The 14,026-nt window shown below is 43.0% G+C and overlaps 1 pseudogene; it reads left to right on the top strand.

Moving 5' to 3' along the window:
• Positions 1–9,731: 9,731 nt before the first annotated feature.
• LOC102840615 overlaps positions 9,732–14,026 on the top strand; it is a 4,686-nt pseudogene continuing 391 nt past the window's right edge.

Below are 14,026 nucleotides of genomic sequence, written 5' to 3'. Positions count from 1 at the left end.
CCCACCCCCTGGCCCTCTCTGCTCACTGCCCACTGTCTCCGCCCGCCCTTCTTCCGGTCCAGGTCTCCAGTGTGCTGCAGGGAGAATCAGCCAGTCCTGAACTAGTGTGCTGGGGATCTGGGGTGACCAGCCTGCACCTCCTTACGTCACAGGCCTGGTGTGTGGACCAAACCGTGTTCTTCTGCTGCCAAACTGCCCAGGGCTCTGCGTTCACTCCTGTCCCTCTCCCTGAAGTAGCTGCTTGGCTTAGAGATGACATCCCCTCAGATTTTCGGAAGCTGGAGCGAGGAGATGGTGAGTTTTACAGAGAACCGGGCTCTTCTTATCATGAGCGGGTGAGGTTGCTCATGAATCCTTGTGAGACCCGCTGTGTGCTGTGGGATATGGTTTCCTTGAAGAAGAAGTTGGCTGAGGAGCCTGAGACTGAGCCCTCATGAGGTCTGGCTTCTCTGTCACAGACCCTTCCTCTATACATGTGTGGCTTTTCAAGATTTGGGTGCATGGGGTCCCCGTCCATGGGACTTTGACATCCACCTTGAGCCATGATGCTCTCTTATGGGTTACAGCCTGCTGAGCTGAACAGGAAGCTGGCATAGTTCTGGATGGAAGGTGTGGCCAGCCCTCGGCGCCGCCTCTGTCCTATGTCTGTGACCGTTTCCTTCACAGGCCCAGGTGCTGGAGTTTTTATTTGCAGCTCTGAACCTTCAGCTCCACCTCTCATACTGAGTTTTAGGGGTTAGCAAAGAGGGGCACGAGTTCATAGATGGAGGTGGCGGTGGTGGTGCTCTCCTGTCATCACCAGAGGTATGAAGCTGGATCCTCTGTGGGAGTCTTCAGAGCCTATTTATTCCCCCCAATAGGAAATTCTTTTATCTTGAAGCCTTCAGGTGTGTTGAAAGCATGAATCCACATAAGTTTTTGTTGTCCCACCGATGCCTAGAGCTGGTATTTACCTCCTCTTTTTTTTTCTTTTTTCTTTTTCTGTTACTATTCGACATAGTCATGAATTAGAATCCAAATAAAGTGTTCTCTTTTCTAGAGAAGCTCAGCTCAAGCCCCTAATAGCTTCTTCAGTCTTTTAGGAGCATTCTCTCGCCTGAAATACGGTGGTGGACTGACCGATTCCTGGACACTGTCTTAGGAAGACCTCTGATGTACACTTTTGTGACTCAACAAGTGTCCTAGACCACCATCTTGCCCAGTCAGTCCCCTTTGATTTTTTGACAGCTGCTTCCATGAGCATTGTTTGAGGATCTAAGCAAATGAAATCTTTAATAACACCTTTAAACTTTTCTCCCTTTGGTGGTAGTTGTATGCCAACAAGTTGGTTCCAACTCCTAGCAGCCCTGTATAGGGAGGGGTTCCAGGCTCTAAAAGCCTCATCTTTCTCCTGTGAAGCAGCTGGTGGATTTGAACTGCTAAACTTGTGGTTAGCCAACTACCTAACCAGGGGCTCCTTTTTTATCATGCTGTTATTTACAGGTCCAGTAGTGAGGATTTTTGTTTTCTTTACATTGAGGTGCCATCCCTAATGACCACTACAGTTTTCAGTCTTCGTAAGTCTTCTACGTCCTCTTCCCTTTCAGAAAGTTAGGTGTGTCATCAGCATGTGCCCAGTCATAAATGAGTCTTCCTCTAATCCTTGTGCCTAACTTTTCTTCAGATACTCTAGATTCTTGGATGATTTGCTCAACATGCAAATTCAGTATGTATGGAGAAAGGATACAACCATGGCACACATGATGTTAAATCATTCAGTATTTCCATGTTCTGTTCGAACAACTGACTCTTGGTCTATGTACAGATTCCTTATGAACACAAGTAAGTGTTCTAGAATAGTCATTTTTGTGGTGGTCTCCGTAGTTTATTATGATCCACACAGTCTAAGGCCGCTGGGTAGTCAGTAAAGCACAAGTGAACGTCTGTTATTCTCTGCCTTCAGCCAAGATCCATCTGTCAGCAGCAGTGATAGCCCCCAGGCCACATCCGCTTCTGAATCGGGCTTGTATTTTGAGCAGCTCCCTATCACGGACTGCTATAATCATTTTTGAACTATCTTCAGCAAAATTTTACTGCAATGTGGTGGTATTAATTATAGTGTTGGATGATTTAATTATATTGTTCGGTGATTTCTGCATTTTCAGATGGGGTAAACTCAAGGTAGCATTTTGGTTTTCACAGACTTTTTGGGGGAGCATGGGGGTGGGGAATGTACACCAAAACACTCAGCAACATATAATCATTTAAACAACCAAAGTACCCATTCTGCAAGCCTGCCTCCTTGCCGCCAGCACTCAGTCCCTCCCGTTCCATGAGTCTAGAGTCCTAAGCTGCTCTCTCTCTCCATGTCCCCATCTCTGCCTCCATCTCTGGCGTTGTTGCTTCTCTGGATACAGTTCTGCATTCCACTCCTGCTCTCCTCCCTTGGTGGTCCCAGGGTCCTCTGTTCCTGGACTGTAAGATTAACTGCTTCCCCTCTTGTTTTACAAAACTTTTACCTTTACAGTTGTGATCATCACAATAAGTCATGATAACAATTACTGACTCTTGAATTATGAACATCTTGTCTCCATCTCCTTTCATCAAACCCATCTAGACAAGATGAAAACCATCCAGTGGGGATTCTACCTTGCCACTCACACTCTGAAACTAAACTCTCTCTAGAAAATTTGTAAGCCTGCCACTTTGTGCCATTATAGCCCCCCCATTTCACAGACTTTGACCATTTTTCTTCATCTTCAACTGTAACTTGCTTATGAGCAGTTGGTGGTCTGTCATACAGTTGGCCCCTGGCTCTGTTTTAGCTGATTAGATTGTACCCCACAGTCTCTTCTCACAGATAGTCGGTTTGATTCCTGTGTATTCCATGTGGTGTGGGCCATGTGCAGAGTTGCCATTTATGTTGAAAGAAGATATTTGCAAGATGTCCTTGGTTTTGCAAAATTATATCCTGTGAGCTCCAGCTTCATTAACATCAAGGCTACATTTTCCAGCCAGTTTTCTATCAATCCTTTCTTATGGTTTCCATCTTTCACTTTCCAGTCACCAGTAATTATCAGTTCATCTTGATTGCATATTTGATCAGTTTCAGACTGAGGAGACTGTTAGACTTCTTCACTCTCATCCTCACTGGCTTTAGTGCTTGGTGAGTAGATGTGAATAATAGTGGTCTTAATTGGTCTTCCTTGCAGGCGCAGAGATAGTACACTATCATGGGCCGCATTGTACATTGTACTTGAAGACAGATCTTGAGATTTTAAATGTGACGCCATCCCTTTAGAATTGTCCTTCTAGGCACAGGAAACCCTGATGGATCTATGGGTCAGATGGCTAATACCTGTCCACTTCAGCTCACTGAAGCCTAGGGTACCGATCTTTATGTAGTCCATTTCATTTCCACGACTTGATTTTTCTAGATTCATAGTTTATACATTGCACGTTCTGATCACTAATGGATGTTTGCAGCTATTTCTTCTCATTTTGAGTCATGCCTCATAATCACATTAAGGCCCTGTACACATTTGCTCCTTCCACACCATTAATGGCAACTGTTCATCTTCAAGTGCCTTCCAACCTGAGAGCCACAATCAAAAACAGGCAGGAATGGCAATATTAATCTCTGATAAAATAAACTTTAAGGCAAAAACCAGTGTAAGAGATAAAGAAGGACATTATGTCATGATTAAAGGATCAGTTGAATAACCATCATAAATATCTATGCTCCCAATGAGAGAGGCCCCCAAAACCCTAGTAGAATTGAAGAAAGAAATAGATAACCGTACGATAATAGTAGGAGATTTTAATACACCACTTTTGAAAAAGGACAGAACAACCAGAAAGAAACCCAACAAAGACACAGAGGAACTAAACACAATCAGTCACCATGACGTCATAGATTCCTACAGAGCTTTCAATCCAATAACAGCACAGTACACATTCTTCTCCAGTTCACATGGAACAGTCTCCAGCATAGACTGACCATGTGTTAGGCCGCAAAGCAAGTCTCAACAAATTTTAAAACATCAAAATACTTCTCAGATCACAGTGCTAAAAAATTAGAAATCAACAATGGGAAGATATAAAATACGTGATAACTGAGTAACACCCTGCTTAAAAGCCACTGGGTAACAGAACGATTAAATTAAAGCATTCTTAGAACTAAATGAGAACAGAACACAACATATTAAAATCTTTGGAAAACAACAAAAGCAGTACTGAGAGGACAATTTATAGCAATAAGCACGTTGTTGTTGTTAAGTTCTGTTGAGTCAGTCCGACTCATAGCAACTCTGGGTAGGGTTTCCGAGGAGCAGCTGGTGAGTTTGAACCACCGACTTTGCAGTTCAAATTGACTTTCCCGTCCAGTGCATTAACCCCCATTGCCCAACCAGAGCCCCAGCAATAAGCATTGTTGTTGTTGTTGTTAAGTGCCATCGAGTCGGTTCCGACCCATAGCGACCCTGTACAGGGTTTCCGAGGGTGTAAATCTTCACGGGAGTAGAAAGCCTCATCTTTCTCCCGCGGAGCGGCTGGTAGTTTTGAACCGCTGACCTTAAGGTTCGCAGCCCGATTCGTAACCATTATGCTACCAGAGAAGAAAGAAACAAACTCAGCACATTAAGTGGAGGCTTGACTTTGTTCTTCAATTCCCTCAGCTTGAGAAATGCTGAGCAAGTTCTCCTGTTTGGTTTTCGAACTCCAGGTCTTTGCACATTTTGTTATAATATTTGACTTTGTCTTCTCAAGATGACCTTTGAAATTTTCTGTTCAGCTCTTGTACCTCCTCCTCACTTCTTCCATTTGCTTTAGCATCTCTACACTGGAGAGCAAGTTTCAGTGTCTCTTCTGACATCCATTTTGACCTTTTCCTTCTTTCTTGTCTTCTTAATGACTTTTTGCTTTCTTGAGGTCATCTCACAACTCTTCTGGTCCTTGGTTTTTAGTGTTTAATGTAACAAATCTGTTCTTGAGATGATCTCTAAATTCAGGTGGGATATATTCAAGGTCATATTTTGGCTCTCGTGGACTTGTTTTCATTTCCTTCAGCTTCAGTTTGAATTTGCATTATCAGTAATTGATGGTCTGTTCCACAATCTGCTCCTGGTCTTGTTTTGGTTGATGATATGGAGCTTTTCCACCATCTTTTTCCACAGATGTAGTCAATTTGATTTCTGTGTATTCCATTGAGTGAGGTCCATGTGTATAGTCATTTTTTATGTTTTACAAAAGGTATTTGCAATGAAGAAACCGCTGGTTTTGCAAAGTTCTATCATGTGATCTCCAGCATCATTTCTGTCACCAAGGACATGTTTTCCAACTACTGATTCTCCATCTTTATTCCTACCCTTGCATTCCAATTGCCCGTAATGATCAATGCATCTTGATTACATGTTTGATCAATTTCAGACTCAAGAAGTTGGTAGAATATTTCAATTTCATCATCACTGGCTTTAGTGATTGGTACATAAATTTGAATACTACTGTTATTAACTGGTCTTCCTTGTAGACATATAGATATTATTCTGTCACAGACAGCATTGTACTTTAAGACAGATATTGATATGTTCTCTTTGATGATGAATGTGACACCATTCCTCTTCAATTTGTCATTTCCTGCATAGTAAAAATGTGGTTGTCAGATTGAAAATGGCCAATACCAGTCCATTTCAGCTCACTAATCGATATTTATATGTTCCATTTCATTTTTTACTAGATTCATACTTCATAAATTTCATGTTTCAATTACTAATGGATGTTTACAGCTGTTTATCTCCATTTTGAGTTTTGCCCCATCAGCAAATTAAGGTCCCGAGGGCTTTACTCCATTTGCGTCATTACGGTCAATTTTACTTTGGGGAGGCAGCTCTTCCCCAGTCGTATTTTGAGTGTCTTCCAACCTGAGGGGCTCATCTTCTGGCACTATAGCTGACAGTATTCCACTGCTATTTATAACTAAATATTCGGAAGTAGTCCATCTCTCCTTGTTGTAAGCCTGTCTTCGTCTGGAAGCTCAGATGAAACCTGTCCACCGCAGGTGACCCTGGTGGTATTTAAACTATCCGTAGCATAGCTCCCAGAATCACAGCAACACATAAGCCCCCACAGTATGACAAACTGACAGACAAGTGGTATACTGTATTTCTAGTATATTCCAGCTCTCTTTATGAAAGACACCTGTGTTGTTTAGTACCATCAAGTCTGTTCCTACACTCATAGCAATCCTGTATAGACTTTCTGAGAAGTGGCTGGTGGATTTGAACTGCTGACCTTGAGACTCAAACTGACCTTATGGTCGAGTGCTTATCCTGTGGTTCCACACCATCTATATCATTACACGTATCAAAGTATAATTTTATATATATATATACATGTCATGTTTGGGCAAGCAATTGAGAAACTGACTTATTTCATTAAATTAAAAGTTGTACTCATTTTAGGTACCTTTTAATTAATAAATACATGCTGTCTTTGAATAGTTTTTCAACTTAATGATTCTGATTGGTTGGTTTGGTGCTGTGCCGTGGAGTTGGTTCTGACGCATAGCCACTCTATAGAGGGTTTCCGAGGCTGTAAATCTTTACGGGAGCAGAAAGCCTCGTCTTTCTCCTGCGGAGCGGCTGGTGGTTTCAAGCTGCTGACTTTGAGGTTCGCAGCCCGATTCGTAACCACTGCGCTCCTGTTGCTCCTTGCTTGGTCCTAGTGTATTTAAAGCAAACGTTTCTTTTATAATCTGAATGTTTAACTATCATCTCTGATTCCTATAATCATCAATACAGTGTGTTGGGGTTCTAAATAAACAATTATTTTATCTACATTAAAAAAAAAAAATGGGGTGCAACTTCCCCCCTATCCACCAGTCAGCATTCTTTTTCTTTGCCTTTTGGCTTCCTTGTTGTTTTCTGACCTATACCAGCTATGGCCTTTATGGTAATGCTAAGTCGGAATGGGATAGAGGGTCTCATTGTGGTCTGCTTGCTGTTAGTAAGAACATGTTGAACTTTTCTGTGTGTTCGTTTACATACTTTGAGGTCTGTGTTTTGTATATGCCCATTTTCAGACTGGAGTCCTTGTGTGGTGCCATGTGTTAATGCATTGGACTACACCATCAGTTTGAACTACAAGATTGGTGGTTCAAGCCCACCAGTTGCTCCTAGGAAACTCTATACAGGTTTGCTATGGGTCCGAACTGACTCGATGGCTCTTAACAACAACATTTTCAGATTGTGCGTTCTTTTTTTGTATCTGAATTTGAGAGGTGTTTTGACATAGCTGTACAGTTGAGTGATGTATAAAGTTAGCGTCCATATCACAGATCTAGGAAACTCCTTCTAGTCCCTCCCAGGGCTGATGCCTCCCTCACAGTCTTCGCTTGGCCTTTTTGATACAATCAGTCTCACCTTTTGTTTGGGACAGACCTGTGTGTGTATGAACTACAACCCTAGTACCAGAACTTGTTGACTTACCCGAGTGTGTGTTGTGTGTTTAAATTTACTGTCAATAAGCAAAGAAGGAGCTCTGGTAGCTAGTGTAGTGGTTACAAGTCAGGCTGCTAACCTCAAAGTTAACTACCAGCCATTCCACAGGAGAAAGATGAGGCTTTCTGCTCCCGTAAAGATTTAGAGCCTCAGAAACACTATGAAGGGTCACTGTGAGTCAGACCCACTCCACAGCACACCACCACCTCTGCCACCACGTTCTCCACCACCACCACCTTCACCTCCTTAGCATTTTTGACAACTTCCAGTATTCTTAGATTCATACTTTGTACGTTCCACGTTCTGATTATTAATGGATGTCTGCAGCCGTTTCTCCTCGTGTTGAGTTTTGCCGCATCAGTAAACGAAGGTCCTGAAAGCTTTGCTCCATTCACATCATTATGCTCAAGTCTACTTTGGGGGGGCTGCTTTTCCCCAGTCCTATTTTGAGTGCCTTCCAACCTGCGGGGCTTATCTTCTGGCGCTCTCTCTGACAATATCCCCTGCTGTTCATAGGTTCTCAGTGCCTCACCTTCTGCCTAGTCTGTCTTAGCCTGGAATCTCTGCTGAAACCAGTCCACGCGGGTGTCCCTGCTGGTATTGAAATTACTGGTGGCATAGCTTCCAGCGTCACAGCCCAGTACAACAGCGTGACAGAGGAGTGATGGATGGTTAGAGAGGACATACTTACTCACGTCTCCTGTTCCCCAACAAACGGAGTCATCTTACTCAAAAGCCGCGCTGTTTCCGTACCAAAGCAAAGTGTCGCAGCCTTTTCTGTCTTTGCTCCGTGAGGAAGCTGCTGACCTGGGCTCTTCCCGACATCGCTCTGTAGTACATTGGTCAGGGTCCCAGTTGGAATGGCTGTGTGCCTTCCAGGACTGCGAATTTGTGAGAGAATTTCTGAGTGGAGACTCTAAAGGACTGGTGTATGTTTCCTGGCAATTTAACTGTTTATACTTCAACTTCCTTATAAAATTATTGTGTGTTTGGTAAAAGTTTTATATAACAAACAAAACAATTGCCAGTTCAACAATACATAAATGCTTGATAACTTGGCCTTATTTTGTGTATCACATTGTGTGTTCATTACCAAATGGGAATTGTAGATTTTTATCAATCAGCAAACGTCAGGGGATCGCTATTCGAGTTTCTTCTTCGTAGATAGTGTTCTTTGTGTCTTAAAGCCTTGCTGGATTTGTGTGAGGGTGTATGGGTGTAGGCTTGTTGAGGGAATCAGTCAGTAATCATTGGTGTACAGTTGGTTCACCTCTCAAAATTTAACAATTGTGGGTAGATGTGGATTCCCACGTTTCCTGTTTCTCACCTTTAAATTTTTATTATATTGCCTGTTGTAATAGTTGACTAGGTCAGGATTTCCAGAGGCTTAGGAGTTGGGATCTCTTTATTCCCATGTTGATGAAACCTAATACAGGTAATAGTTAGCTCTGGGATGAGTGGCTGTGAGCAGCCAATCAATTGGAAGAGAAGTTCCCTTGGGGGTGTGGCCTGCTCCCAATAGAATGGTCCCCCTGAAGGGCCTCTCCAGCTCTCATTTGCTTGGGACCTGAGACTCTAAAATTGCAAGCCATTTCCTTGGTAATAAACTTCGTAACAACAACAATATATATATATTTATATCACTGGTTTTGCTTCTCTAGAAAGCCCAGCCTAAGACACCTGTCTATATGAAAGGCTGACAGAACAATTGAGGTTTTTGAAAAATCAATGACTGACATAATTCATAATTGAAATTCATAATTTTCCAAAAGACTGTTACTTCCTTTTCAGAAGGACCTGTCTCTTCCTGGTCTCCTAGAATCGTTCAAGTCAAGATGATGAGTCCAGAGCCTTGGGTTACCAGTGTCTTTGTGCAGATCACTTCTCCCCCATTGGCTGGGCGGAGCTTCACGTTGTCAATACCACATCCTGCCTACATTCTGCGCTGCGTGTTTTGTTGAGTGTTCTGTATCGTCTTAAGTAAAGAGGTGTAATTGTTGTTCTCAAAGAAGTGATCATCAGAAGGAGCGCTTTCTTGTAACATCTGCTATGTTTTCTAACCGCTCTAGACTCTAAAGAGGGAGGACTATGACTGCATTTGTTCACAGTCAAACTGTGTTGGCTTGTTGCAGTGTGTTGGCCGTCTGTGAGACAGGATGCCCAGTGAGGAAATGACTGTAGTTCATGAAGACACACAACTGATGGCTGCATCTTGGATAGGTCTGGATAGAGCACAGAACTGGGTGATTAACCCGTATGACGTCTCAGTGTCCCAGGAATGCCCGCTTCATCTTTGTGCTTGTACAGGTTGGAGCACACAGTACTTTGCTGATCAGCATGTGTGTGATGTTTTAGGACTCAGTGGTCATTGAGGACGTGTTGGTGGTCTTCAGCCAGGAAGAGTGGGCTCTGCTGGATTCCGGTCAAAGGAAACTATACAGAGATGTCATGATGGAAACCTTCAGCCACCTGGCTGCAGTAGGTAAGAAGGACATCTTTTTTCAAAAAATTCCTTTCGTGAACAAAAATATTTTGCTCATTAATTTGGCTCTAGTATTTGGATTGAGGAATGGGAATAAATTGTTAAATAAAACAAGATTGTTTCCTTGATCAGTGGCTTACCCATGAACAGAAAGCTTAGTGTAGTGAAGTGAGCTTTCATTTCATTTCTGATTTAAAGCCCTGAGTCTCTTTAAGTGTTTAAAGACAAACATTGGCATTAGAAGTCAACAGGAGGCACTCCGAGATTTGTGATGTAAGCAAACTCCCACCTGTGGACCTGCAGAGACCCTGAACACAGCCAGGCATTGAGTCCATGTCAGGAAATGATCATTTAGCTGCACTGCCTGGCTGCCTCATGACGTGGGTTTCTCCGTGAGCACCGTGTCAGCTCAATGGATGATTTTTACAGAGTAGCAAGGATAGTGGAAACAGGACTTACACAGGGTCACTTCAGGAAGCACCAGGAAACGCGTTCCTTTTTTAACAGTTTAGCCTTGCATGAAGGGAATAACATTTGAATAAATCAGCTAGAAAGGTTCTGTTTTGGCTTGAGGACTGAACTCCACAGATAGCTAACCTTAGTTTCCTAACTTTAGCTGTCCTGTCACACTGGACTTGGAACCGGCTCGAAGGCCCCTCACAACAACTCACAGCTGTGCTCACGGAGAACCTTTCCGTCTTTGAAAGTTACGTGTGTTGTATGTTGTTGTTGTTGTTACGTGCCCTCGAGTCGGTTCTGACCCATAGCAACCCTGTATAGGGTTTCCAAGGAGATGCTGGTGAGGCCTTCAGATGTTCCTGGAAAAATTGCACGAACGTTTAGCTCCATTTTTCCAGGAACTTTTTTGAAGCCCTCTCTACTTGTGTTGAGTGTCTTTCTGCTTCCTTCTCAGGATTACGCCTGGTTAGATCCCTGTTACCATTTACATGGCTATAGTTCCTTGTAAATTACATTGTAACGATTTCCAAATTGTTGCAGCACAGAGACGGGGCTGTGTCTCCCTTCACAACAGACTTTCTCCCTTGCTAATTCCTTCCTTTTCTTGTTTCATATGGTGAACTCAACTTGAATTATTGGGTCAGTGTCTCAAAACCTTACCGATGCAGAAAAGTCATTCAGCGAACATACAGTGGTGCAGTTTATGAAGAATTACACCTGGTCTTCTATGTTAGGAGAAATCTCCAAATCACATGGTGATAAAAATCAGCTTGAAAACCAGATGGGACATTTGAGGTAAGTGTCATTTATCGAAGTGCCAACAGTGCCTTAGGTGACAGTCCTAAGGTGTCATGACGTTGTTGTTGTTAAGTGCTGTCAAATAGGTTCCAACTCATAACAGCCCTTTATAGGGTGCCCAAGGGGTGGTTGGTGACTTTGAACCACTGACTTTGTAGTCAGCAGTCTAGTGCTTACCCTACAGTGCCGCACCAGGACTCCACATTGTTGTTGTTGTTAGGTGCCATTGAGTCAGTACTGACTCATAGCGACCCGATGTACAACAGAAGGAAACACTGCTCGGTCCTGGGCCAGCCTCACATTTGACTGCACATAGATATAGATATAGATACACAGACACATCCACATTTACATATCCAATGTTTGTCAATACTGAACACTGGTCATTCTGTGGACTAGGGATCGAGCTGTGAGCTGCAACATCAGCAGTGTGGCTGTCTTCTCCTTAAATATGTAGCTTTGGTTTGCTGTGAGTTGACCCAGTGACACCGAATGTGGTTTTGTTGTGCCATTGTAAAGTAAAAGGTCGGTGACTTGACACAGTGGCTGCAGTGAACTTAGACAGAGGAACGGTGTACAACAGCCAGTGTCTCATGTTTTCCCACATGGGATTGCTGTGAGTGGATGGTACCTAACGACAAAGATGTATAGAAACCTAGCTGTGAAATTGTGTGTCCTGAGAATCTTCAAAACACATTTCAAAGTTAGATACCAAGTATTTCAAACAGTTTCTTAGCATGTAGTTATCGGAACCCATATATTTGACAATAATGGTCGTTTTTCTATTCAGTGTTTTAACCTCTGAAACATAAGATACCTTACACGTTTACTCTGATTAATAATGATAAAATGAGAACAAGCGTATTTCTAACAGCATGCTGTCTGTTTTTAACAGAAGTCAGACTGTGGAGAACCTCTTTGAAAGCAGTGAAGGCAATCCGTGTGAGACAACCTTCAGTTGGATTCCAAATCTGACTATGCTAACTAGAGCTCCTCCAGCATTAAGTCCTTTTGAATACTGTGAGTGGGGAAAAGCCTTCATGGCTCACTCATCCCATAAACATCACACCAGATACTATACAGGCTGTCCGTGCAAGGGATGTGAAGAGGTCAGCAGTTGTCCCTCTTACCTCACTACTCCTGTGAGAACTCGTAATGGAAAGAAACCCCGGAAACGTAAGGCATGTGGGAAGGGCTCTGTTTGTATCTCTGCACTTAAGAATTCTCTGGTTTCCCTCACTGGTGAGAAACTCTGTGAATGTAACCAATGCAAGAAAGGGTTCGGTACTTTCTCATCCTTCTGGACACATGTGAGAGAACGTATGGATGAATGTAAAGAACGTTGTAAACCTTATAGCACTCCTTCATTCCTCAATTTACATGAGCTATTTCAAAACACAGATTCATCTTTCGTATATAAGGAATGTGAGAAAGCCTTTACCAATTACTTATCCCTTACTCAGCATTTCAAAACTCAAAGTAGAGAGACACCTTATAAATGTAAGGAATGTGGGAAAGGCTTTAGTCGGCCCTCACACCTCACTATTCATTTAAGATCTCACACTGGAGAGAAACCTTATAAATGTATGGAATGCGGGAAAGCCTTTAAGCGGTCCTCAACCCTTTCTATACATACAAGAACTCACACTGGAGAGAGGCCTTATGAATGTAAGGAATGCGGGAAAGCCTTCAGGCAGCTCTCAGCCATCACCATACATAGACAGATTCACACTGGAGAGAGGCCATACAAATGTAAAGACTGTGGGAAAACCTTTAGACAGGCCTCACACCTCACTCAACATACAAGAACGCACAGTGGAGAGAGGCCTTTCTCATGTAAGCAGTGTGGGAAAGCCTACATTAACTCTTCAGCTCTTACTGCTCATGTCAGGACTCACACTGGAGAGAGGACTTACGAATGTAAAGACTGTGGGAAAGTCTTTAGTTTTCTCTCACAGCTCACTAAACATACAAGAACGCACAGTGGAGAGAGGCCTTACGTATGTAAGCAGTGTGGGAAAGGGTTCGGTAACTCCTCAACTCTAACTGCACATGTCAGGACTCACACTGGAGAGAGGCCTTATGTATGTAAGGAATGCGGGAAAGCCTATACGCATCTCTCAACCTTCAATAGACATAGAAGGTCTCACGACAGAAAGCGGCCTTGTGAGTGTAGGGAATGCAAGAGAGTCTTTAGTGGCTACTTATCCCTCACTCACCATATGAGGATTCACAGTGATACGAGACCTTACAAATGCAAACAATGTGGGAAAGCCTTCAGTTTTTCCTCAACTCTCACTAAGCATTTACGAACTCACGGTGAAGAGAGACCTTATAAATGTAAGGAATGTGGGAAAACCTTCAGTGTGTCCTCACTTCTTACTACACATATGAAGATTCACAGTGGAGAGAGGCCTTATGAATGTAAGGAATGTGGGAAAAGCTTCAGGCAGCTCTCAGTCCTCACCACACATACACGGACTCACACCGGAGAGAAGCCTTATGAATGTAAAGACTGTGGGAAAACCTTCAATGAGTGCTCATCCCTCACTAGACACATTAGAACTCATACTGGAGAGAGGCCTTATGAGTGTAAGGAATGTGGGAAAGCCTTTAGTCAACTCTCAATCCTCAGCAAACATTTAAGAACTCACAGTGGAGAGATCCCTTATGATTGTAAGCATTGTGGGAAAGCCTTCAGTTGTTCCTCAGCTCTCAGTACACATATAAGAACTCACAGTGGAGAGAGACCCTGTGAAATGTAAGCAATATGGGGAAGTCTTCAGTGGTTCCTCATCCCTCTCCACCCATA

Source organism: Chrysochloris asiatica, unplaced genomic scaffold, assembly GCF_000296735.1.
Source record: "Chrysochloris asiatica unplaced genomic scaffold, ChrAsi1.0 scaffold00125, whole genome shotgun sequence".
Taxonomy (NCBI): Eukaryota; Metazoa; Chordata; class Mammalia; order Afrosoricida; family Chrysochloridae; genus Chrysochloris; species Chrysochloris asiatica.
The sequence above is the reverse complement of the archived record's forward strand: the minus strand, read 5'-3'. Positions and strand labels throughout refer to the sequence as shown.